Raw genomic sequence first — 24,632 nt, 5'->3', positions numbered from 1 at the left:
AGTTTATCCGGACGAAAGGGGTCGTGTCGAACATATCCCACATATTGGCCACATTATAAGTTAAGTCTGATGGCATAATCGATACTGCTGCATGTTTATGGGATCGATAAGACATTTACCGATTATTTAGTCGTCGCCGACAATTCGTATCGATTGGACACACTGTAAGATTCTTTACAAACGCAGACATTCCGCCCGGAAAAACTTATAGTCTGTAAGACGCATAAGATTCTTTACAAACACAGACATTCCGACTGGAAAAACTTATAGTCTGTTGCATACCGATAATGTCATTTGTAATATATTTCTTATAGGCCGTTAGCTAAAGGGTGATTCTTTTGAGGTTAGGATTTTCATGCATTAGTATTTGACAGATCACGTGGGATTTCAGACATGGTGTCAAAGAGAAAGATGCTCAGTATGCTTTGACATTTCATCATGAATAGACTTACTAACGAGCCACAACGTCGAATTTTCAGTGAATGGGCCCTAGAAAAGTTGGCAGAAAATCCGCTTTTTTATCGACAAATTTTGTTCAGCGATGAGGCTCATTTCTGGTTGAATGGCTACGTAAATAAGCAAAATTGCCGCATTTGGAGTGAAGAGCAACCAGAAGCCGTTCAAGAACTGCCCATGCATCCCGAAAAATGCACTGTTTGGTGTGGTTTGTACGCTGGTGGAATCATTGGACCGTATTTTTTCAAAGATGCTGTTGGACGCAACGTTACGGTGAATGGCGATCGCTATCGTTCGATGCTAACAAACTTTTTGTTGCCAAAAATGGAAGAACTGAACTTGGTTGACATGTGGTTTCAACAAGATGGCGCTACATGCCACACAGCTCGCGATTCTATGGCCATTTTGAGGGAAAACTTCGGAGAACAATTCATCTCAAGAAATGGACCGGTAAGTTGACCACCAAGATCATGCGATTTGACGCCTTTAGACTATTTTTTGTGGGGCTACGTCAAGTCTAAAGTCTACAGAAATAAGCCAGCAACTATTCCAGCTTTGGAAGACAACATTTCCGAAGAAATTCGGGCTATTCCGGCCGAAATGCTCGAAAAAGTTGCCCAAAATTGGACTTTCCGAATGGACCACCTAAGACGCAGCCGCGGTCAACATTTAAATGAAATTATCTTCAAAAAGTAAATGTCATGGACCAATCTAACGTTTCAAATAAAGAACCGATGAGATTTTGCAAATTTTATGCGTTTTTTTTTTAAAAAAAGTTATCAAGCTCTTAACAAATCACCCTTTACTTCTACACACAAAAAAAAAAATCACGGATTCAATCATTTTTTTAATTGAAATGTCTTCAATCACGAAAATGATAGTATCAATCACCCATTTTGATTGAAAACCAACACGATTTTCAATTAAAAATTTAATTGACTTTTGTCACGGAATCAATTAATTGTGTGATTGAATCAATTAAAAACGTGATTGTTTTTAACATAAAATTCAATCACAGTTTTAATTGAATCAATTAAAATTTTAATTAATTTCGCGACAAAAATCAATCAACTATTTGATTAATTCAATTAAATAATTAATTGAATTTGGTTATAAATTTCGATCAAAAAATTTATATATTGCGACCCCAAAACCGTATTTAGTTTTATTTGAAATAAAAGAAAATATGTGTTTCTTATAATATTTAATATTTTATTATTTTTTTAATTATGCAATAGACAAATAAATTTGGTTCTTTTCATTTGTGTTTTGTTCTAACATAACTTACAAATACAATTACTATCAATAACAACTATAGGGTGAAAAAATAAATTATATAAATCATTACCTTCCTTATAATAATAACCACGTTAGCATGTTCCTTCTAATATGTAGATGCGCCTAGATTTCCAATAAATAAGCAGACTGTAGTTTTTCTTAAAGTAAACAGAATAATTCGAATTTAATTTTGTTCAATTAAAAGTTAATTTTGTTAAATATTACCTGCATAGAATGTCAAGTTCAATTCTTAGTTCCAGGTTGCAGATTTATAATCTTCTTTTGCAGTTGTAGTCTTTTAGCATAAAAAGGTGTATTAAGGAGCTCGGTAATTTAATTTTAGTAACAATTCCTTTCCAAAATTTCCACACATTGAAATCGTCTATTAATACTTGAACCAATCAAAGACAAAAAATAATGGGAAAGCAATGTACTATTTGGTATTAAATTGATGATACTTTGCAGATTCTGGAAATATAAATGGAAAATACATATTTTTATTATTTTCCGATATTTTTCATATTTTTAAATTCAAAAGAAATAACTTTTTTACCATTACATAATTCAGCTCATTAGTTTATATATCAGATATACTGCTCTCTACTTGGGTTCAAACTGAAGAAGGCAGGTAAAACAAAAATGCAATTTAATGCCAACACCGCTTCGCAACTTCAAGGTGAATCTTCCAACAAACCCATACCGTTCTTGGTTTTAAGAAAACTAGGAGTGACAAAAATTTATAATTTTAAAAGATCAATACGGTCCCCACTTTTTTATTGCAAATATATTCTTATATATTTGATAAAATGATGGAGTTGATGTGATTGATTGGTCAATTTCACGAAATAAAATTGGTCACTAAAAGAAATGAAAAAAATATATTATTTTAGTCCGTTTAATGTAAACAGGCTTCAATGGAAAACGGTATTCACATTTCATAATTTCTTACCTTGAATAAACGTAGATTGTTTTCCATTTTTACAATACCACAAAACACAAACACAGGTAATTTAAAATGCGTTCTCTCATATATTTTTTTCAAACCTTTACCACGTGGCCAATTGTTGGTGCACACTTTATTTATTTCAACCCTTTGCTATGATTTGTTGTTGCGTTCAAAATATTTATGCACACATTTTGAATGCAGCAGACAGAATGTCGCCAATCATGTTTTTCAATTTACGCGAAAAACAAAAACCCAACCGTTCGTTATGAGTTACTTCAACAGACTGATCTCTCCATTCTCTTTTCACCTTGTTGAATAAATACCCATTCTCTTTTCGCTCTTTCCATTGCTCAATATTATTCAATTTCAATCACAAAGGTGATTGGATCAATCACGTGTGTAATTGGAAACGGAAAAAAATGTCAATCACGTTTGTAATTGAAAATTATTTCCGAATTGATTAACAAATTGATTGAATCAATTATTATTTTAATTGGAAACGTAACAAATATCAATCATTTTTTTAATTGGTTTTTATTCGGATTTGATTAAATAATTAATTGAATCAATTAACATATTAATTGAATCCGTTTCCAAATTCAATTAAGTGTTTAATTGAAAAAAATGTTGGTCATAATTTTTTGTGTGTAGCGGTAATTTGTGCGCAGTAAAACAGTTTTGTGATGTGATTTGTTATGAGAGCTAAATATAAACCATCGATACTAACGCTAAGGGAATACGTTTTCGCAAATATAGCAATGCATTTTTCATGGTAACGGAAATTTACGCCAGAGGTGTTTACCGAGCCCATGGGAGAAAACGAACATAATCGATAACATTGTCCTAGGGAAAAGTTCGCTAGCAAAAGTGGAGAGGATATGTTATCGGTACAAAATATACAAATGATTTCAATGAATAATTGACATGCAAACGAAATATACAAAGTCTACGTAATGCCCAGGTTATTCTGTTAGTGAAATTTTCATTAGAAAAATGTTATAATACCGTCGTAAGGAAAATTGCACCAGCAAAAGTAGCTATGGTTTTTATTGACGCATGGTGTGTAATTCAACCTTTAAGCTGCACTCCCGCAGATCAGTGAGAGCCTGAAAGAAAAAGGAGTCCAGTATCTTGTTTCTTCTAAAGGATAAAGCTGGACACTGGCACAGGAAGTGGTACGAGTCCTCCATAACTTCCGGATCCAGGCACCATCTACAGATATCGTATTTAAGTCCTATTCTTACCATGTGTTTCTCAAGTGTGTTATGTCCTGTTATTATACTAATCAGTGGCCGCAATTCTTCTCTGTTCATCGACATCCAAATTTCGCAGTTCCTACGTTTCTTTTCGTCCCATATCAACTTGGTTTGCTCGCAACCAACCGAAGTAACCCATCGTCTTCGCCATAGTTCGTCATATTTTACCTCTATCCTGTAATGATAAGAAGGCAGTGGAGGAAAAACGTCCGCTAGGACATTATTCGTTCCACGAGCGTCCTCCTTAGCCAGTACATCAGCTTCCTCATTTCCTATTATCCCATAGTACCCAGGTACCCAGAACAGAGTTATATTATGCTGTTCAGTGAGAACCTTGAGTTCTCTACAACAGCGGCTGACTACCTTAGACCTTATGTCAGCACTGCACAATGCCTTTGTAGCTGCTTGACTGTCGATGAAGAAGCTGATATCGCTTCTGAATAACGGCCTCATCAACAGCGACTCATCAGCCTTTGTGATCGCAGAAATCCCAGCCTGAAAAATACTGCAATCACTATAAAGCGTGTAAGACTAGTTCACTAGTTCTAGTTCACTGCAATAGATTCCGCTGCCCGTTCCTTCCTCCATCTTTGACCCGTCCATATACATGTTCAGGGTTCCGAAGGGTATCCTCCTGTCTTTCCACTCCTCTATACTCCTCCTCTAATAATGTATGTCGGTTTGTTATGATGAACATGCACCGTGGCCATATGGTCCGTCTCTCTATACTGCCCGGCCAGAATCTCAGTATGCCTGCAGGATGTCCTCTCCAGCGTGTTCAAGCTCTTAAGTCTCAGAAGTGTCAGTTCCGTCGTCTTCCTTACGTGTAAATCGAGTGGGATAACTCCCATCAGTACCTCCAAAGCGGCAGTGGCCGTGGTCCTCATATCGCCTGTCATGTAAATAAGCGCAGTCCTATTTATTCTCAACATATGATTTTGGTGGTTCACGATTGTCCACCAAACATGCCAACCATATGTGGCCACAGGTCTCACAACCGCGATATAAAGCCAGACAAAAAGAGAAGGTACCATTCCCCATCTCTGCCCGACCAATTTCTGGCACGAGTATAATACCGCATAGGCCCTCTTTATGCCATCCGCAGTATTCTCCATCCAGTTTAGTTTGGAATCCAAAAGAGCTCCCAGGTACCTATATTCTGCGCCCTGATGAAGTTCTGAGTGAATCTAGTGATGTCCGTCCATATCACGGTATCTTCCGAAAGAAACAAAATAAACAAATGTTATTGCCAATAAGCCATATCGGACTACTTTTAGAGATAGCCGTCATAGAAACCGACCACCTGATTTTCCTTCCGAATTAGTATGTGAAATAAGTAGATGCCCTCTAATAACCATGAAAAAACTGGTCCGAATCGGTCCCAGATTTGACTTTCGGATCCTCTGGTAGGAGCAAATTTCATCAGATCGGGTTGAATTCTAGTATGTAGAGCCACCGTGGTGCAATGGTTAGCATGCCCGCCTTGCATACACAAAGTCTTGGGTTCGATTCCTGCTTCGACCGAACACCAAAAAGTTTTACAGCGGTGGATTATTCCACCTCAGTAATGCTGGTGACATTTCTGAGGATTTCAAAGCTTCTCTAAGTGGTTTCACTGCAATGTGGAACGCCGTAAAGCTCAATGACTCCCTTGTCATTGAGCTTAGGTAAATGGAACAGATTCAAATCCTGTTGTTGATGTTCTACTCTTTTTGCGATATTTAATTGTCCACAATTTTAATTAAAATGTAAAGGCCTAATAACGGATTTAAAATGAAACTTTATTGTAACTTGAAACTCGGTTTGAACAACCTTCGATGTGGAACAAATTCCAATTTTTGTTAGGAGTTCTATTGCCGAAAGCCTAGAAGGCAATTATTATTCCCTTGAATATACACGAAATGTTTTCGTCTGTAATCTTTTTAGATCGGTCATTTCATCAATTCTACACTTAGCTTACCAATCCTTCATGGATTCACCATCAATTAAACATTTCGCTTTATCCTATTTTCCCCTTCAAAACGCGGCATATCTTTTATCGACATTTTCACAATGACAAAAGTTGCCCGCTCAAAATATTTACGTAACATTCCGGCTGTTGTCCAATTCATGTTCTTCTTTTTTAATGTTAGGACTAGGTTAGGTTAGGTTAGGTGGCGGCCCGATGTATCAGGCTCACTTAGACTATTCAGTCCATTGTGGTACCACATTGGTGTTAGGACTAACCAAAAATAATATAGATTTAATTCGAGTATTGCTATCTGTATGTTATTACGGAGACATTTCAAACGACCTTTCGTATAGAAAAATAAATACAGTATTTTTGTTTTAAATCTATAAAAATAATTTGTAAATTCAAAATTGTCTCGTTATAAATGAAATTACAAATGCGACATAGAAATCTTAAAACTTAACATGTTACATACGTATAGATATAAATACACATATTAAAGGTCATTTCACTTTTGTCAACCTTCAATGAGTTTTTTTTAATTATGTTTGATATTTGTATTGAAATTGCGAGTACAGTTGTCATTTTCTATACAAACATGCCCATGTTGGAAATAATGCGAAAACCCCCCACTAAACAATTCATTTCATGAGAATTCGAAAATTTACAAAAATCGATTTTCCTCATTCTCATTTGGCTGACTAATCTCTAAAGAAAATTTGTTTATAAGTGTATTGCTTGCACAATACATATACATAAATATATTTATATTCATAAAAATAAAATATCAAAGCGGATTGATGATTTTGAGATTTTTTGCACACCATCTCAAATGTTTCTTTTTAGAGGTCGGTTAAAATATATAGTATAAAAAATTTCATCACATTAACAAAATTAATAAAAATGAAAAGAGGCTTCAAATCTAGAGTTTAAATTTTATTTTACATATTTTCTACTACCCACCTTTATAAACATACATGTTTGCTGTTTCACTTAAGTATTTTAAAATCTTAAAAACCAAAGAGCGAGAGCGTTTATTATTAGTGTGTGGTCGGTCTGTTGATAATGGTTTTCCTTGAGTGTTTTCTTTTTTTTTTGCGATTAAACTCTTTGGTTTTTAATTTGTCATTTTTTTTTGCAAAAAAAAAAAAAGCTCCTGGGGATTGCAATTTTTTAGTCTCCCATATAAATGATATTGAGCCCCATTTGTTCCCATTCTGTTGCTCCCGATTTTCCTGTGGATACCTCAATATTTATTTTGTTTCCCTGCTAAGCAACATTCGATTCGTTGTATATTTTCTTTGCTCTCAAAAGAATAGATGTACAAGCACGAACATTATTTCTATTTTAATTATTTGGGTTATGCTAAATTTTCGTGTTTCATTGCTGACACAAAAAATTGCATAACTATGAATTGTTTACAACAAGAAGAAGTGTATTGGTGCAATTTTTGAGATACAATATGTTTTCATAGATATTTGGTGCATAAACCATAGACGTCTCAAGTAAATTCACAATGTGTGTGCTTGTTTGAAGGGCTCTTCCATTAAACCCGATATGCACATCTAGCGAAAATTTCGTTTGAGTGCTAATAACACAGTTTTGAAATGTATTTCTTATGGGAACTAAAATTTAATCAGTCGATAATAACGCCTCCCGGAATTGTTGTGGCAATGCATTTCTTATGGGTAGCGGAAATTTACGCTGGAGGGGTGCATACCGGCTTTTACACTCAATTTCGCATACGAGGGTTGCCTTTTATATTTCAGGATTAGAGAACAAAAGCAAATAGTAATAATCGAAAATCGCTTTATTGTTTTTTTTTTTTTCAAAATATTCCCCATTAAGATCCATAAAATGTTGTATGCCAGTTATGGAAGCACTTTGCCACTCTGATTGAGGTATCTCCAAATTACAGATTTACAGAATTACATACCATGCGTACAATGCGTCCGATGATTGAAGAGTTGAAATTTCTCTTTGAAATCAAAAGCTAAAATAGTCAGCCGCAAACAGAAAAACATCAACCCTTCCATTAACGCACGGATTGGCGCATGGTGTGTAATTTAACCTTTCTTCAGATGAAGAAAAACGTAGTTTTAACGTACAAGAATTTAAAGAAGTCATTCGGTGCCAAGTCAGGCGTATACGGCGGATCGATGTGCTCAAAAATTTAGTTGTTTGAGCCGTTGTGTGAGGGCTCACATTGTCGTGGTGATGAGTGATCCGTCTTCGGGTTTGGTTTTCTTGATTTCTTAGAAGAAAACTGGTTGTGTACCACTCAGAATTGACTGTTCTGCGTTGTTCTAGTGGTACGATTGGGACATGTCTAGTTTTTTCGGTAAACCAGGCGATTATTTGCTAGGAAGTGCTTCGTGTGGGAGCATCTTTCGTTGGATTTGGCTCATCTTGAAACACCCATATAGTCGACGGGTGTTTTCTTTCGGACTCATACGTATAAATCCACGATTCTTCGACTGTCGCGATGTCATAGATGTGTTTCGAAGCAACGTATTTTGTATTTTTTGAGCATTTCTTTCGATCAGTCAATCCGAGCCGTTTTTTTTGAGCGATTGACAAATTGTGCAAAAAAAAAAATGTAGGTTTAATGTTCATGCAATATTGAATGTATGCTGGTCCCACTAATGTCTAGACTGTCTCAATCTCACGATAGGTCATATGATTGATTTTCAAAATTGACAAAAAGGCTGGCTTTACGTCAAATTCCAAATTCCAAATTTCGAAATTTCCAAATTCTCAAAAAATCGAAAACTCAAAAACTCAAAAATATTGTGATTTCAACCCAATTCTCTCTAAGCTGTAGAAAAGTTGAAAAACTTTTAAAAAGTCAAAAGTCAACTATGGAAATTGCTTTGGAAAATTTTTCTATTTGGTAGTGAAAGTCGAAGCAACTTTATTGTACATATGACAATAATCTCACTTTCTAAATCCGAAATCGTTGCATTTTTATTTGACAAAATTTTCTATAGAAATAAAATTTTGACAAAATTTTGTATAGAAATAAAATTTTGACAAAATTTTTTGTAGAATTAAAATTTTGACAAAATTTTCTATAGAAATAAAATTTTGTTGTTTTTTTATTGCGGCTTAAAACCATACATTGACTAAACTACAAGTGTAGCTTAACCAACAGAGGAAAAGAATGTTTGTCAAATTTATTTGGGCAAAGCCCTATAGACTGCAAGATGGTTGGATGGACGCACGTTTCGGAATTACCACATTCCTCCTCATCAGCAAACTTTACTTGCAGCAAAACTATCAACCAATTATCAGAATAAATTCAGGCAGTTCATTAAACCCAACAACGAACCAGACTTGAACCTTCCGAAAAAAGGTTTTGTATCATAGCCGGCTTATGCCGAAATAAATTCGAAACAAACATATCTCTTTTCCTATGCCACTGTCAAATCATCGATTTGAGTTCAGTTGGCTGGGTTTATTTTGGGCGTGCTTCCTCTTCTTTTTCAATTCGTTTTGTTTTGTTATTGTTGGTTTTATTCTTTAAGCATTGTTGTTGTTTTTTATTGCAGCTTAAAACCATACATTGACTAAACTACAAGTGTAGCTTAACCAACAGAGGAAAAGAATGTTTGTCAAATTTATTTGGGCAAAGCCCTATAGACTGCAAGATGGTTGGATGCTACACTTGTAGTTTAGTCAATGTATGGTTTTAAGCTGCAATAAAAAAAAAAAACAACAACAATGCTTAAAGAACAAAACCAACAATAACAAAACAAAACGAATGGAGAAATAAAATTTTGACAAAATTTCTATAGAAATACAATTTTGACAAAATTTTCTATAGAAATAAAATTTTGACAAAATTTTCTATAGAAATAAAATTATGACAAAATTTGCTATAGAAATAAAATTTTGACAAAATTTTCTATAGAAATAAAAATGTTGACAAAATTTTCTATAGAAATAAAATTTTGATAAAATTTTCTATAGAAATAAAATTTTGACAAAATTTTTATAGAAAAAAAAATTTGACAAAATTTCTATAGAAATAAAATTTTTACCAAAATTTTCTATAGAAATAAAATTTCGACAAAATTTTCAATAGAAATAAAATTTTGACAAAATTTTCTATAGAAATAAAATTCTGACAAATTTTTCTAAAGAAATGAAATTTTGACAAAATTTTCTATAGAAATAAAATTTTGATAAAATTTTCTATAGAAATAAAATTTTGACAAAATTTCCTAAAGAAATGAAATTTTGACAAAATTTTCTATAGAAATAAAATTTTGACAAAATTTTTTGTAGAAATAAAATTTGGAATAAAATTTTGACAAAATTTTCTATAGAAATAACATTTTTCAAAAATTTTTTTATAGAAATAAAATTTTTCAAAATTTTTTATAGAAATAAAATTTTTCAAAACTTTTCTATAGAAAAACATTTTTCAAAAAATTTCTATAGAAATAAATTTTTCAAAAATTTTCTATAGAAATAAAATTTTTCAAAATATTCTATAGAAATAAAATTTTGACAAATATTTTCTATAGAAATAAAATTTTGGCAAAATTTTGTGTAGAAATAAAATTTTGACAAAATTTTCTATAGAAATAAATTTTTGACAAAATTTCTATAGAAATAAAATTTGACAAAATTTTCTATAGAAATAAAATTCTGACAAAATTTTCTATAGAAATAAAATTTTGACAAAGGCATCGAGTTTTGTTTTTTTTTTTCGAAGTACTTATTGGACCGCAGTCATATGTATCTATTCTCCGATAAATGTTTTACTTTAACTTAATGTATTTCAATAAAATTGGTTAGTTTTTGTTTTTAAATTAAAAAAATTATCATCTTTCTTTTTCTTTATTTCACATTCTTTTTCCTTCTGTGGCATTATCTTATCTTTATGCTTTTCAAAGTAATGGCTTCAAAACATATTTTGTGTGGTAGCGGCACAATGTCTGTTCATTGTTATTTCTTTCGAAATATGTAAAATCTTCTTAAGTACACCACTATGTCAAGTATGTCGATGAGCTCCACGCACTCCTCACATTTTCACATTTAAAATGTTATGGATTATGCTGGTGTGTGTAAACATAAAAAATTTAATTGATATAAATTTTATATATTAATCCTATCTTGAGCTTCCAATAACAGATCTCACCACTTGTGTGTTCAAGAAATATTAGTAGCACATTCTTTTCGCTGCATCAGTTAAATCTGTAATTTGTTTTAATTTATTTTTATTTTACTTGGGGGTTTTATATTTTTTACAAGCCTTTGTAAGGGAAACCTCATTTACATTTTAGTGTCATCTATGTCTCATGTTAAAGTTCCTCCAATAAAATGGCGGGCTTTCGCACTTTTGTTATTCTTTTGTTAATACAACCGGCAAATTTCGTATACATATCTTAGTGCACATGTTGGATTTTTGCAATTTGTGCCGGCATTCCATATTCATATAAAAAGTGATAAGAATGGAATAATAATGAATGGAGGAATGAATAACGTATTTGATTTGTGAATCATGGATAATCGCAACAAAAAAAATTGTATTCAAAGGGAATAAACAAATTGCTCAAATATTTTGTTTTGAATGTAATAGCACAAATAATTATGGATTAAAATTAAGAATAATTTACATTGTGACAAATAAAAATGTGACACAGTTCCTGCCGGGCTAAAGCTTATATTTTTGTATAATTAATATTTACGGTAGATAATCTTTATTCATGTAGAGAGATTTTATGGGTTGAAGTAAAAGGGGCAAACGTTTATAATTTACAGTGCTACTTGAAGTGCCTATATGTAATGGGTACTTTTAGTTAATGTGGTATCACAATGGACTGGATAGTCTAAGTGAGCCTGAAATAAATCAAATGTTTTCCAAAATGGTTGGGAAGACAGCTGTTTCGGGTTTTCACATCCTCATCAGTTCCCTTTATTGGACGATCTACTCATTTCAATTTATTAGACTATATTGGCAAAGCTTTCTGGTATTGCAAGAACGAGTTTTAACACATCCAAAATGTCCTAAAATTATTTCTATAGAAAATTTTCCCAAACATTTATTTTTATAAAAAAATTTTGCCAGAATTTTATTTCTATAGAAAATTTTGGCAAAATTTTATTTCTATAGAAAATTTTGTCAAAATTTTATTTCTTTAGAAAATTTTGTCAAAATTTTATTTCTATAGAAAATTTTGCCAAAATTTTATTTCTATAGAAACTTTTGCCAAAATTTTATTTGTATAGAAACTTTTGCCAAAATTTTATTTCTATCGAAATTTTATTTCTATAGAAAATTTTCCCAAAATTTTATTTCTATAGAAAATTTTGTCAAAATTTTATTTCTATAGAAAATGTTGTCAAAATTTTATTTGTATAGAAAATTTTGTCAAAATTTTATTTGTATAGAAAATTTTGCAAAAATTTTATTTCTATAGAAAATTTTGCCAAAATTTTATTTTCGGAAGGTTCAAGTGTGGTTCATTATTGGGTTTAATGAACTGCCTGAATTTATTCTGATAATTGGTTGATAGTTTTACTGCAAGTAGAGGATGCTGCGGAGGAATGTGGTAATTCCGAAACGTGCGTCCATCCAACCATCTTGCAGTCTATAGGGCTTTGCCCAAATAAATTTGACAAACATTCTTTTCCTCTGTTGGTTAAGCTACACTTGTAGTTTAGTCAATGCATGGTTTTAGGATGAAATCAAGAAAACGACAACAATGATTAAAGAACAAAACCAACAATAACAAAACAAAACGAATGAAAAACAAGTAAGGAAAGTCTAAAGTCGGGCGGAGCCGACTATATTATACCCTGCACCATTTTGTAGATCTAAATTTTCGATACCATATCACATCCGTCAAATGTGTTGGGGGCTATATATAAAGGTTTGTCCCAACTACATACATTTAAATACCACTCGATCTGGAAGAATTTGATAGACTTCTACAAAATCTATAGACTCAAAATTTAAGTCGGCCAATGCACTAGGGTGGAACACAATGTTAGTAAAAAATATGGGAAACGTTTAAATCTGAAGCAATTTTAAGGAAACTTCGAAAAAGTTTATTTATGATTTATCGCTCGATATATATGTATTAGAAGTTTAGGAAAATTAGAGTCATTTTTACAACTTTTCGACTAAGCAGTGGCGATTTTACAAGGAAAATGTTGGTATTTTGACCATTTTTGTCGAAATCAGAAAAACGTATATATGGGAGATAGTATATCTAAATCTGAACCGATTTCAACCAAATATGGCACGCATAGCTACAATGCTAATTCTACTCCCTGTGCAAAATTTCAACTAAATCGGAGTTAAAAATTGGCCTCTGTGGTCATATGAGTGTAAATCGGCCGAAAGCTATATATTGGAGCTATATCTAAATCTGAACCGATTTCAACCAAATTTTGCACGCATAGCTACAATGCTAATTCTACTCTCTGTGCAAAATTTCAACCAAATTGGGTTAAAACTCTGGCTTCTGGGACCGTATTAGTCCATATCGGGCGAAAGATATATATATGGGAGCTATATCTAAATCTGAACCGATTTCAATAAAATTTGGCACACTTGACTATAGTGCTAATTTTTCTTCTTGTGCAAAATTTTAAGCAAATTAGGGTAAAACTCTGGCTTCTGGGGCCATATAAGTCCATATCGGGCGAAATATATATATGGGAGCTATATCGAAATCTGAACCGATTTCTTCCAAAATCAATAGGGATCTATTCTGAGCCAAAGCACATACTTGTGCCAAGTCGATTGGACTAAAACTGCGACCTAGACTTTGATTACAAAAATGTGTTCACGGACAGACGGACATCGCTATATCGACTCAGGAGCCCACTCTGAGCATTTTTGCCAAAGACACCATGTGTCTATCTCGTTTCCTTCTGGGTGTTGCAAACATATGCACTAACTTATAATACCCTGTTCCACAGTGTGGAGCAGGGTATAAAAAATATTTCTATAGAAAATTTTGCCAAATTTTATTTCTATAGAAAATTTTGCCAAAATTTTATTTCTATCGAAAATTTTATTTCTAAAGAAAATGTTCCCAAATTTTATTTCTATACAAAATTTTGCCAAAGTATTATTTCTATACAAAATTTTGCCAAAATTGTATTTCTATACAAAATTTTGCCAAAATTTTATTTCTATAGAAAATTTTGCCAATATTTTATTTCTATAGAAAATTTTGCCAAAATTTTATTTCCAACGAAAATTTTACCAAAATTTTATTTCTATAGAAAATTTTGCCAAAATTTTATTTCTATAGAAAATTTTGCCAAAATTTTATTTCCAACGAAAATTTTACCAAAATTTTATTTCTATAGAAAATTTTGCCAAATTTTATTTCCATAGAAAATTTTGTCAAAATATTATTTCTATAAAAAATTTTGCCAAAATTATATTTGTATAGATAATTTTCCCAAAATTTTATTTTTATACAAAATTTTATTTCTATACAAAATTTTGCCAAAATTTTATTTCCGTCGATAATTTGCCAAAATTTTATTTCTATACAAAATTTTGCCAAAATTTTATTTCTTTAGAAAATTTTACCAAAATGTTATTTCTATACAAAATTTTGCCAAAATTTTATTTCTATAGAAAATTTTACCAAAATGTTATTTCTATACAAAATTTTGCCAAAATTTTATTTCTATAAAAAATTTTACCAAAATGTTTTTCTATAGAAAATTTTTCCAAAATTTTATTTCTATAGAAAATTTTGTCAACATTTTATTTCTATAGAAAATTTTGTCCACATTTTATTTGTATAAAAAATTGAAGTACATCCTAATTGAAGGTGGCATATTTTGCAAAATCAACCAAAACATCAAGAATTCTACCAATCTAACTAACATTAAAAAATCTACCATTTTTGGTAGAATTCTACAATCTTTAGCAACCGTGCTTGAAATGAATAAAATATAAATACAATCATTTATTATTTTTGTCTTTTTTTGTCCACCGTTTGTAGTCTTACATTTGGTCGTCTTGTCTTATTTATCTTCAAAATTCCTTATTTGTATATTCATTTACTAACTGATTTCTAAGTATCTTCCGTCACACCCCAACAAGATTTCAAAAACTAATATGGTTGGCGTTTCTTTGCCGTTACAGACCTTCGAACTTGCAATGTTTGATATTTATTAACAGTCTGTGTGTTGTGTGTATGGATTCTAAAGAAATATGCTTCCCAGTGCGTTGATTCGTTTTGTATTTGTGTTTATGGGTCTTGCCCATTATAGGCTTTGTAATACTGTCTGTCTAGCCATGTGGTAATGTTTTTACTTGCCATAATGTGATTTGCTTCACAATAATTGTTCTTCTTATTAGCATCAATAAATTTCGAAATATTGCCTACAATTTATCATGACCAAGTGTTGATTGCTCTGCGTTTGGTAAACTGTACTACAAATTTAGGGATAGAAAAATTAATAAGTATCTTGTAATGTTGAAATATCTCTACGGGTATTGTTAAAAATAAAACACGGTGCGTTTAGTGAATTTACGGAATTTATTCGGGTAATTGATTGATAGCTGCAAGTAGAGGATGCTGATGAGGAGTGTGACAGTCTCGAACGATTGTCCATCTAATCGTTATGCAGTTTAAAGGGAGTTGCCCGAATCAATTTTTTCTCCATTGGTTAAGCCACTCTTATAGTTTAGTCAACATATGGTTTTAATCAAAACAATAATAAAATTTATTTATAATATATAAATAATTATAATTAAATTGAGCACAAGCAACTGAAACTATGTTTACGACAAGCATGGCGATTAGGGCTGTCATTCGGGTTTAGTGCCGTCCCTGGGATTTTTGGGACGGGATTTATCCCGAATTCCGGGATTTTTATTATGAATCCCGCGATTTTTCGGGATCCCGAAAAAATAATCTATATTTGCTAAATTTGCAGCTTTTTAGGATTTATTTATTGCTAAATTAGTGTCTTCATTCAGTATAAGCGACCCTTGGACCAGTGTCGACTGTAAGAGATGTTTTTCATCTGCAATAAGTTATGATCGCTTATATCTGATGCCTTGACATTTTTAAGAGGGTACTTAAAACGATGAAGTATAAAAGAAAATCCTTAAAATATTTTGTTGAGTACGAAAGCAATAGAAATAACTTTTGAATTTCTTTTTTGTGTTCATATTTTTTGTTAAGTAGATATTTGAACTTGCTTTTTAATTTACTCTTATATTCTGTTGTTACGTTTATGTTAATAAAATTGAATTAAACCAAATTTGCTTCATGTACTACAATTTTTTGATGCTGTAGATTGCTATTATTCAGAATATTTAAACAATTCCGAAAATTTAGGGATCCCGAAAAAATCCCGGGATTCAATATTTTGAAATCCCAAATCCCGGGAATTATAAAAATCGATCACGAATGACAGCCCTAATGACGTTAATAAAGCTTGTAGTCGTTAAGAAATTTGACAGATTTTAAAAATCTGTTTAGGATGGTTTAATGGCAGCCCTATGTTTTAGACCCACTTCACCAGTTTGTAAAATTTTTATTGAATTAAAAAAAAAAAATCAAATCAAATCAATCACAAAAATTAATTGTATCAATTAATTTTTTTATAGAAAAAAAATTTTGTCATACCGGTTTGTACGCTGCAATAAGATGATGATTTCGAAACACAATAGACACTAGATCGTCTTCTAAATGATCGAGAAATAACAAGTATATAACAACAAGCCGTAAGTTCGGCCAGGCCGAAGCTTATGTACCCTCTACCATGGATTGCGTAGAAACTTCTACTGAAGACTGTCATCCACAATCGAATTACTTGAGTTGCGGTAACCCTTGCCGATGGCAAGGTATCCCAGCAAAAAATGTGTCGCCAAAAAAGTAATGCAAATGTTCTTTTCGGATCCAGAAGTGGTGCAAAATTGACGCAGAAGCGATGAATTTAACATGGGTTTGTCATAGGACGGAAGTCCTCCATTTCAACAGCCGTTGCACTGAATTTGCATCACTTCTTTAGGTGTGATCCGAATTCAATGTTTTGGATGTAAATTAAAAAATTCTGTGATATTTTGTCAAATAAATAATTTTTATAATTTTTTATAATTTTTAATGGATTCGAATGCTTGTCGGAAACGTTTGACCTCAAATACTTTCAAAAATTCACAATTTTTTCAGATTGGATTTAGGATTTTTTTCGACAAAATTTAAATGATTTGTATCATTTTATGAATTCTTACTCTATTTTTAACATATTTGAAACAAAAAAAGTTAAAATTACCCATTAAAAGTATGAAAAAACCAAGTTATAAAAAATAGAATTAAAAGAACTTCCTGGGTAGTTAAAGTAAAGAACATCATTGGGAGTGCATCTTCTGGAAGTGCTTTTAAAGTTGTGCCTTTGGAAGAACTTCCAAATTTTTTTGCTGGGATCTTAAAACTTCCTAACACCGTCTTCTAAATTGTATGGTAGTCCATACGTGGTATATATTAAACTAAAAAAGGCCGATTAAATACGTACATAATTAAGTTTAACAAAATTTTCTATAGAAATAAGATTTTGACAAAAGTTTCTATAGAAATAAAATTTTGACATAATAAAATTTTGACATTTTCAATAGAAGTAAAATTTGGACAAAATTTTGTATAGAAATAAAATTTTGACAAAATTTTCTATAGAAATAAAATTTTATCAAAATGTTCTATAGAAACAAAATTTTGACAAAATTTTCTATAGAAATAAAATTTTGAAAAAATTTTCAATAGAATTAAAATTTTGACAACATTCTCTATAGAATTAAAATTTTGACAACATTTTCTATAGAAATAAAATTTGACAAAATTTTCTATAGGAACAAAATTTTCTATGGAAATAAAATTTTGACAAATTTTCTATAGAAATAAAATTTTGGTAGATTATTATGATTATGAACCGATATGGACCAATTTTTGTGTGATTGGGGATCGGCTATATGTAACTATAGACATGTGTGTGAAGATAAATTCGAATTTGAAATTTGCAGCAAAAACTTAGCCGAGACACAAACCAACACTAAAAATATTTTTCAAATTCGAATTTAGGATTTCAAATTCGAATTTGGATTTTTAGTATTTGGCTTATTATTTAAAAACTAAGCCGCGTGCGATATAGAGAGTAGGCTCATTGGAAAGGGCTTGAGCTCAGCTTTCATAATCACAAAAGTCTTCATTAGAAAAGTATTTGTGAAAAGCGAAAATTTGAAAACAAAATTTTCATCAAATTTTTACAACGGGCCCACTGTGCCAAAACTAAGCCGCGTGCGATATAGAGACTAGGCTCATTGGAAAGGGCTTGAGCTCAGCTTTCATAATCACAAAAGTCTTCATTAGAAAAGTATTTGTGAAAAGCGAAAATTTGAAAACAAAATTTTCATCAAATTTTTACAACGGGCCCACTGTGCCAAAACTAAGCCGCGTGCGATATAGAGACTAGGCTCATTGGAAAGGGCTTGAGCTCAGCTTTCATAATCACAAAAGTCTTCATTAGAAAAGTATTTGTGAAAAGCGGAAATTTAAAAATTTATTTTCAACAAAGTTTTACAACGGAGCCCACTGTGCCAAAACTAAGCCGCGTGCGGTATATAGACTAGGTTTATTGGAAAGGGCTTGAGCTCAGCTTTCATAATCACAAAAGTCTTCATTAGAAAAGTATTTGTGAAAAGCGGAAATTTGAAAATGCGTTTTCAACAAATTTTTACAACGGGCCCACTGTGCCAAAACTAAGCCGGGTGCGATATAGAGACTAGGTTCATTGACCACGACCTTGTGTATGCAAGGCATGCTAACCATTGCACCACGGTGGCTCCCGAATGACAAGGAACTTCATTTTCATAGTCGAATCCGAACGGAGTTTCATATTTCGATGAAACCACTTAGAGAAGCTTTGCAATACTCAGAAATGTCAACTTTTTAGTGTTTGGTAGAAGGTGGGATTGAACCCGTAATCCCTAGTATTCAGGACGGGCATGCTAACCATTGCACCACGGTGGCTTTTGTAAAAAATCTAATGTTGACAAAATTTTCCATAGAAAAAAGTATAGAAATAAAATTTTGTCAACATTTTATTTCTATAGAAAGATTTGTCAAATTTTATTTCTATAGAAATAAACATTTTCTATAAAGATAAAATTTTGAAAAAATTTTCTACAGAAATAAAATTTTAACAAAATTTTCTGTAGAAATAAAATTTTGACGAACTTTTCTATAGAAATAAAATTTTGACGAACTTTTCTATAGAAATAAAATTTTGACAAAATTTTCTATGAAAATAAAATTTTGATAAAATTTTCCATAGAAATAAAATTTGACAAAATTTTGTATAGAAATAAAATTATGACAAAAATTTCTATAGAAATAAAATTTTGACAAACTTTTCTATAGAAATAAAATTTTGACAAACTTTTCTATAGAAATAAAATTTTGACAAAATTTTCTATAGAAATGAAATTTTGACAAAATTTTCTATAGAAATAAGATTTTGACAAAATTTTCTATAGGAATAAAATTTTGACAAAATTTTTTATAGAAATACAATTTTGACAAAATTTTGTATAGAAATAAAATTTTGACAAAATCGTCTATAGAAATAAAATTTTGAAAAAAATTTCTATAGAAATAACATTTTGACAAAAATTTCTATAGAAATAAAATTTTGACAAAATTGTCCATAGAAATAAAATTTTGACAAAATTTTCCATATAAATAAAATTTTGAAAAAATTTCTACAGAAATAAAATTTTGACAAAATTTTCTATAGAAATAAAATTTTGACAAAATTTTCTATAGAAATGAAATTTTGACTAAATTTTCTATAGAAATAAGATTTTGACAAAATTTTCTATAGGAATAAAATTTTGACAAAATTTTTTATAGAAATACAATTTTGACAGAATTGTCTATAGAAATAAAATTTCGACAGAATTTTCTATAAAAATAAAATTTTGACAAAATTCTCTATAGAAAAAAAAATTGGCAAAATTTTCTATAGAATTAAAATTTTGACAAACTTTTCGATAGAAATGAAATTTTGACAAAACGTTCTAACATATATAAATGTTGACAAAATTTTCTATAATTCAACCTAAATCAAAGCAATAAGAAATAAATATAATTTGGACAAAATTTTCTATAGAAATAAAATTTTTATTATTGTTTTGATTACAGCTTAAAACCATGTTTTGAATGAACTACAAGAGTAGCTTAAGCAACAGAGGAAAAGCGTGTTTGTCAAATTTATTTGGGAGTTTTTTTTTTTAATTTTTAATTTGTCGTAAATTTATGTTCAAATTTTAGTAGATTATTTTTGGCATTACGAAGCAGTTTCAACATTTTCTTTTACATACAAAATGAGCCCTTTTTTAAGAAATGTATGTTATTTTCATTTTTTAATTCAATTGGCAGTTCATTAAATAATTTAAGCCTATTATATAATAATAAATATAAAAAAATTAACTCTTAAACAATTGCAAAAAAATATTTCTTTTGCTGGTAAAATAATTATAAATAAATAAATAATAGAAAATTATACAATTGATTGTCTCTAATAAAAAATTTAGTTTTCTACCAAAATCAGTCAAATTTTTAATTGAAGCAATTAAAAATTAAGTGAAAGTGCCGAAGAAAACAATTGCTTTTTTAACCAAGAATATTTTTTATTTCTAATTACTTCTACGATTAATACTATCGTGATTGATAAGTTAAAAGTTTAATTGGAAATACGTTGGTAGTATTTTTTTCTGTGTATGGTCTACTATGAGTTTTTTTTATTAATTTTTAGGTTTTTGCACAAAAAATTTTGTTTACTTTTTTATCACGAAATTAATTGAACCAATTAAAAACTAATCGACACTATTATTTATTTGTAGTTTAATTAATTATAAATGAGTAATGATACAATAAACAGTTTATTGGCATAATTTAAAAATTAATTGAATCAACACTACAATTGATTGTAAATTCCGAATTAATTAAGTATTTTTGTAATTTGTGATTGATGCTATCTACTTCTTTATGTAAGCAATTTCAATAAAAATAAAATTGCTTCGGTGAAAAAATAGTGTTTTGCTAACGTAATCAATTACACTATTAATGGAATCAATTGGATTTAATTGAATTAATTACATTTGCGGACAAAATGATTCGGAACCGCGAATCAACAAAATCTTCATTACGCAGCAAAAATACCACCAATATATTTTAAATTAAAGTTTTAATTAATAATTTAATTTAAAACCTATTTAATCACAATTTAATTGATTTCATTATTTATTTAGTTAAAACAAAAATCAATTGCATAATTGAATTGGAACAACTAATTTTTAGTTGTTATAGATGATTGATATTATCATTTTCGTGATAGAAAAAAATTTAATCAAAAATTGATTGGAGCAATTAATTTTGCGATATATCAAAATTTTATTTTTCGCATGCAAACGCAGTGAACATAAAAGTTTATTGATAAATATCAGCTGTTCCCAAAGTGTGAGTCCTACGCAGAAAAAATATCTTCAACACATTTCCTTTGAAAAAGTTGATAGAAGTTGAAAAATTTTCCAATTAATAAATTAATTGATGCAATTAACTTTTTAATCAAGATGGAAACATTAAATTAATTAATAATCTTAAAATTTTTAAGTAAAAAACTAATTGATACAATTAACTTTTTAATGAAAAAATTAATTGATCAATTAAATTTTTAATTTAGTCATTTAAAAAATCAATTCAAATTTGCTCTTAACATCAATTAATTTTTTTAATGCCATTTTCGTGATTTAAGAAATTTCAATTAAATAATTAAATGTATCAATTAATTTCGTGATTGAATTAGAAAAAAAAGCATTTTTGTGTGTATACAAAAAAGAATATTGACAATATTGAGAAATTGTTTATCCTTTAAATAAAACTTTAAAATTTAATTACATCTATATGGTGAAGACTATTGTGGGTCTGAAAGCTGAGCTCAAGCCCTTTCCAATGAGCCTAATCTCTATATCGCACGCGGCTTAGTTTTGGCACAGTGGGCCCGTTGTAAAAATTTGATGAAAATTTTGTTTTCAAATTTTCGCTTTTCACAAATACTTTTCTAATGAAGACTTTTGTGATTATGAAAGCTAAGCTCAAGCCCTTTCCAATGAGCCTAGTCTCTATATCGCACGCGGCTTAGTTTTGGCACAGTGGGCCCGTTGTAAAAATTTGATGAAAATTTTGTTTTCAAATTTTCGCTTTTCACAAATACTTTTCTAATGAAGACTTTTGTGATTATGAAAGCTGAGCTCAAGCCCTTTCCAATGAGCCTAGTCTCTATATCGCACGCGGCTTAGTTTTGGCACAGTGGGCCCGTTGTAAAAATTTGATGAAAATTTTGTTTTCAAATTTTCGCTTTTCACAAATACTTTTCTAATGAAGACTTTTGTGATTATGAAAGCTGAGCTCAAGCCCTTTCCAATGAGCCTAGTCTCTATATCGCACGCGGCTTAGTTTTGGCACAGTGGGCCCGTTGTAAAAATTTGATGAAAATTTTGTTTTCAAATTTTCGCTTTTCACAAATACTTTTCTAATGAAGACTTTTGTGATTATGAAAGCTGAGCTCAAGCCCTTTCCAATGAGCCTAGTCTCTATATCGCACGCGGCTTAGTTTTGGCACAGTGGGCCCGTTGTAAAAATTTGATGAAAATTTTGTTTTCAAATTTTCGCTTTTCACAAATACTTTTCTAATGAAGACTTTTGTGATTATGAAAGCTGAGCTCAAGCCCTTTCCAATGAGTCTAGTCTCTATATCGCACGCGGCTTAGTTTTGGCACAGTGGGCCCGTTGTAAAAATTTGATGAAAATTTTGTTTTCAAATTTTCGCTTTTCACAAATACTTTTCTAATGAAGACTTTTGTGATTATGAAAGCTGAGCTCAAGCCCTTTCCAATGAGCCTAGTCTCTATATCGCACGCGGCTTAGTTTTGGCACAGTGGGCCCGTTGTAAAAATTTGATGAAAATTTTGTTTTCAAATTTTCGCTTTTCACAAATACTTTTCTAATGAAGACTTTTGTGATTATGAAAGCTGAGCTCAAGCCCTTTCCAATGAGCCTAGTCTCTATATCGCACGCGGCTTAGTTTTGGCACAGTGGGCCCGTTGCAAAAATTTGATGAAAATTTTGTTTTCAAATTTTCGCTTTTCACAAATACTTTTCTAATGAAGACTTTTGTGATTATGAAAGCTGAGCTCAAGCCCTTTCCAATGAGCCTAGTCTCTATATCGCACGCGGCTTAGTTTTGGCACAGTGGGCCCGTTGTAAAAATTTGATGAAAATTTTGTTTTCAAATTTTCGCTTTTCACAAATACTTTTCTAATGAAGACTTTTGTGATTATGAAAGCTGAGCTCAAGCCCTTTCCAATGAGCCTACTCTCTATATCGCACGCGGCTTAGTTTTTAAATAATAAGCCAAATACTAAAAATCCAAATTCGAATTTGAAATCCTAAATTCGAATTTGAAAAATATTTTTAGTGTTGGTTTGTGTCTCGGCTAAGTTTTTGCTGCAAATTTCAAATTCGAATTTATCTTCACACACATACTATAGACCGATATGGACCAATTTTGGCATGGTCATATACTAACACCATGCCATATACTAACACAACGTTGCAAATTTCAACCGGATCGGATGAATTTTGCTTCTCCAAGAGGCTCCGGAGTTCAAATCTGGGGAATGGTTTATATGGGGGCTATACATAATTATGGACCGATTTGGACCAATTTTTGCATGGTTGTTAGAGCCCAAATATAACACCACGTACCAAATTTCAACCGAATCGGATGGATTTTGCTCCTCCAAGAGGTTCCGGAGGTCAAATCTGGGGACGGTTTATATGGGGGCTATATATAATTATGGACCGATATGGACCAATTGCATGGTTGTTAGAGACCATATAGTTACACCATGTACCAAATTTCAGCCAGATCGGATGAAATATGCTACTCTTATAGGCTCCCCAAGCCAAATCTGGGGGTCCGTTTATATGGGGGCAATTTCGCAAAAGTGGACCGATATGGCCCATTTGCAATACAATTCGACCTACATCAATAACAACTACTTGTGCCAAGTTTGAAGTCGATAGGTTGTTTCCTTCGGAAGTTAGCGTGATTTCAACAGACGGACGGAAGGACATGCTTAGATCGACTCAGAATTTCACCACGACCCAGAATATTTATACTTTATGAGGTCTTAGAGCAATATTTCGATGTGTTACAAACGGAATGGCAAAGTTAATATACCCCCCATCCTATGGTGGAGGGTATAAAAATGGGAGTTCGGTCACAGTGTATTTATGGACGAAAATTTACTTCTAAGTACTTAATGGTTCCAATTGCAGAAAACTGTCTTAGAAAAGCAGAGTAAAATTATAAATTTGCGCTTGGTCTCCAAAATAAAATTCTGAGGATGGGCCATACATACACACATATGGGAGCTATATGTGTGGTGGAAAATAAATCCGTATATGAGTATTCGTTCTCGTTCGGAAACTATTATCTACACTGTTAGAAAAATATGTTTTTCATATGTTTCGATATAAACAAAATGTGTTTCGGGCACAATTTTTAAACACAATATATTTAAGTGCAAATATGTAATGTTCCCAAACTAACACTAAATGTTTGGAACATATGTTAGAGAGGCGATTTTTTTTGAGGGTGTACAAACTTCAAAATGTAAGAATTGCGATAT

General features: G+C 31.1%; 1 protein-coding gene across 2 annotated transcripts in view; it reads left to right on the top strand.

Annotated features, from left to right (window-relative positions):
* The window catches only part of koi (Sad1 and UNC84 domain-containing protein klaroid), a 67,971-nt gene that overhangs the window by 3,772 nt on the left and 39,567 nt on the right, over positions 1-24,632 (top strand). The gene's annotated exons all lie outside the window — the stretch shown is intronic.

Source organism: Haematobia irritans, chromosome 5 (assembly GCF_050003625.1).
Source record: "Haematobia irritans isolate KBUSLIRL chromosome 5, ASM5000362v1, whole genome shotgun sequence".
Lineage (NCBI taxonomy): Eukaryota > Metazoa > Arthropoda > Insecta > Diptera > Muscidae > Haematobia > Haematobia irritans.
The sequence above is the reverse complement of the archived record's forward strand: the minus strand, read 5'-3'. Positions and strand labels throughout refer to the sequence as shown.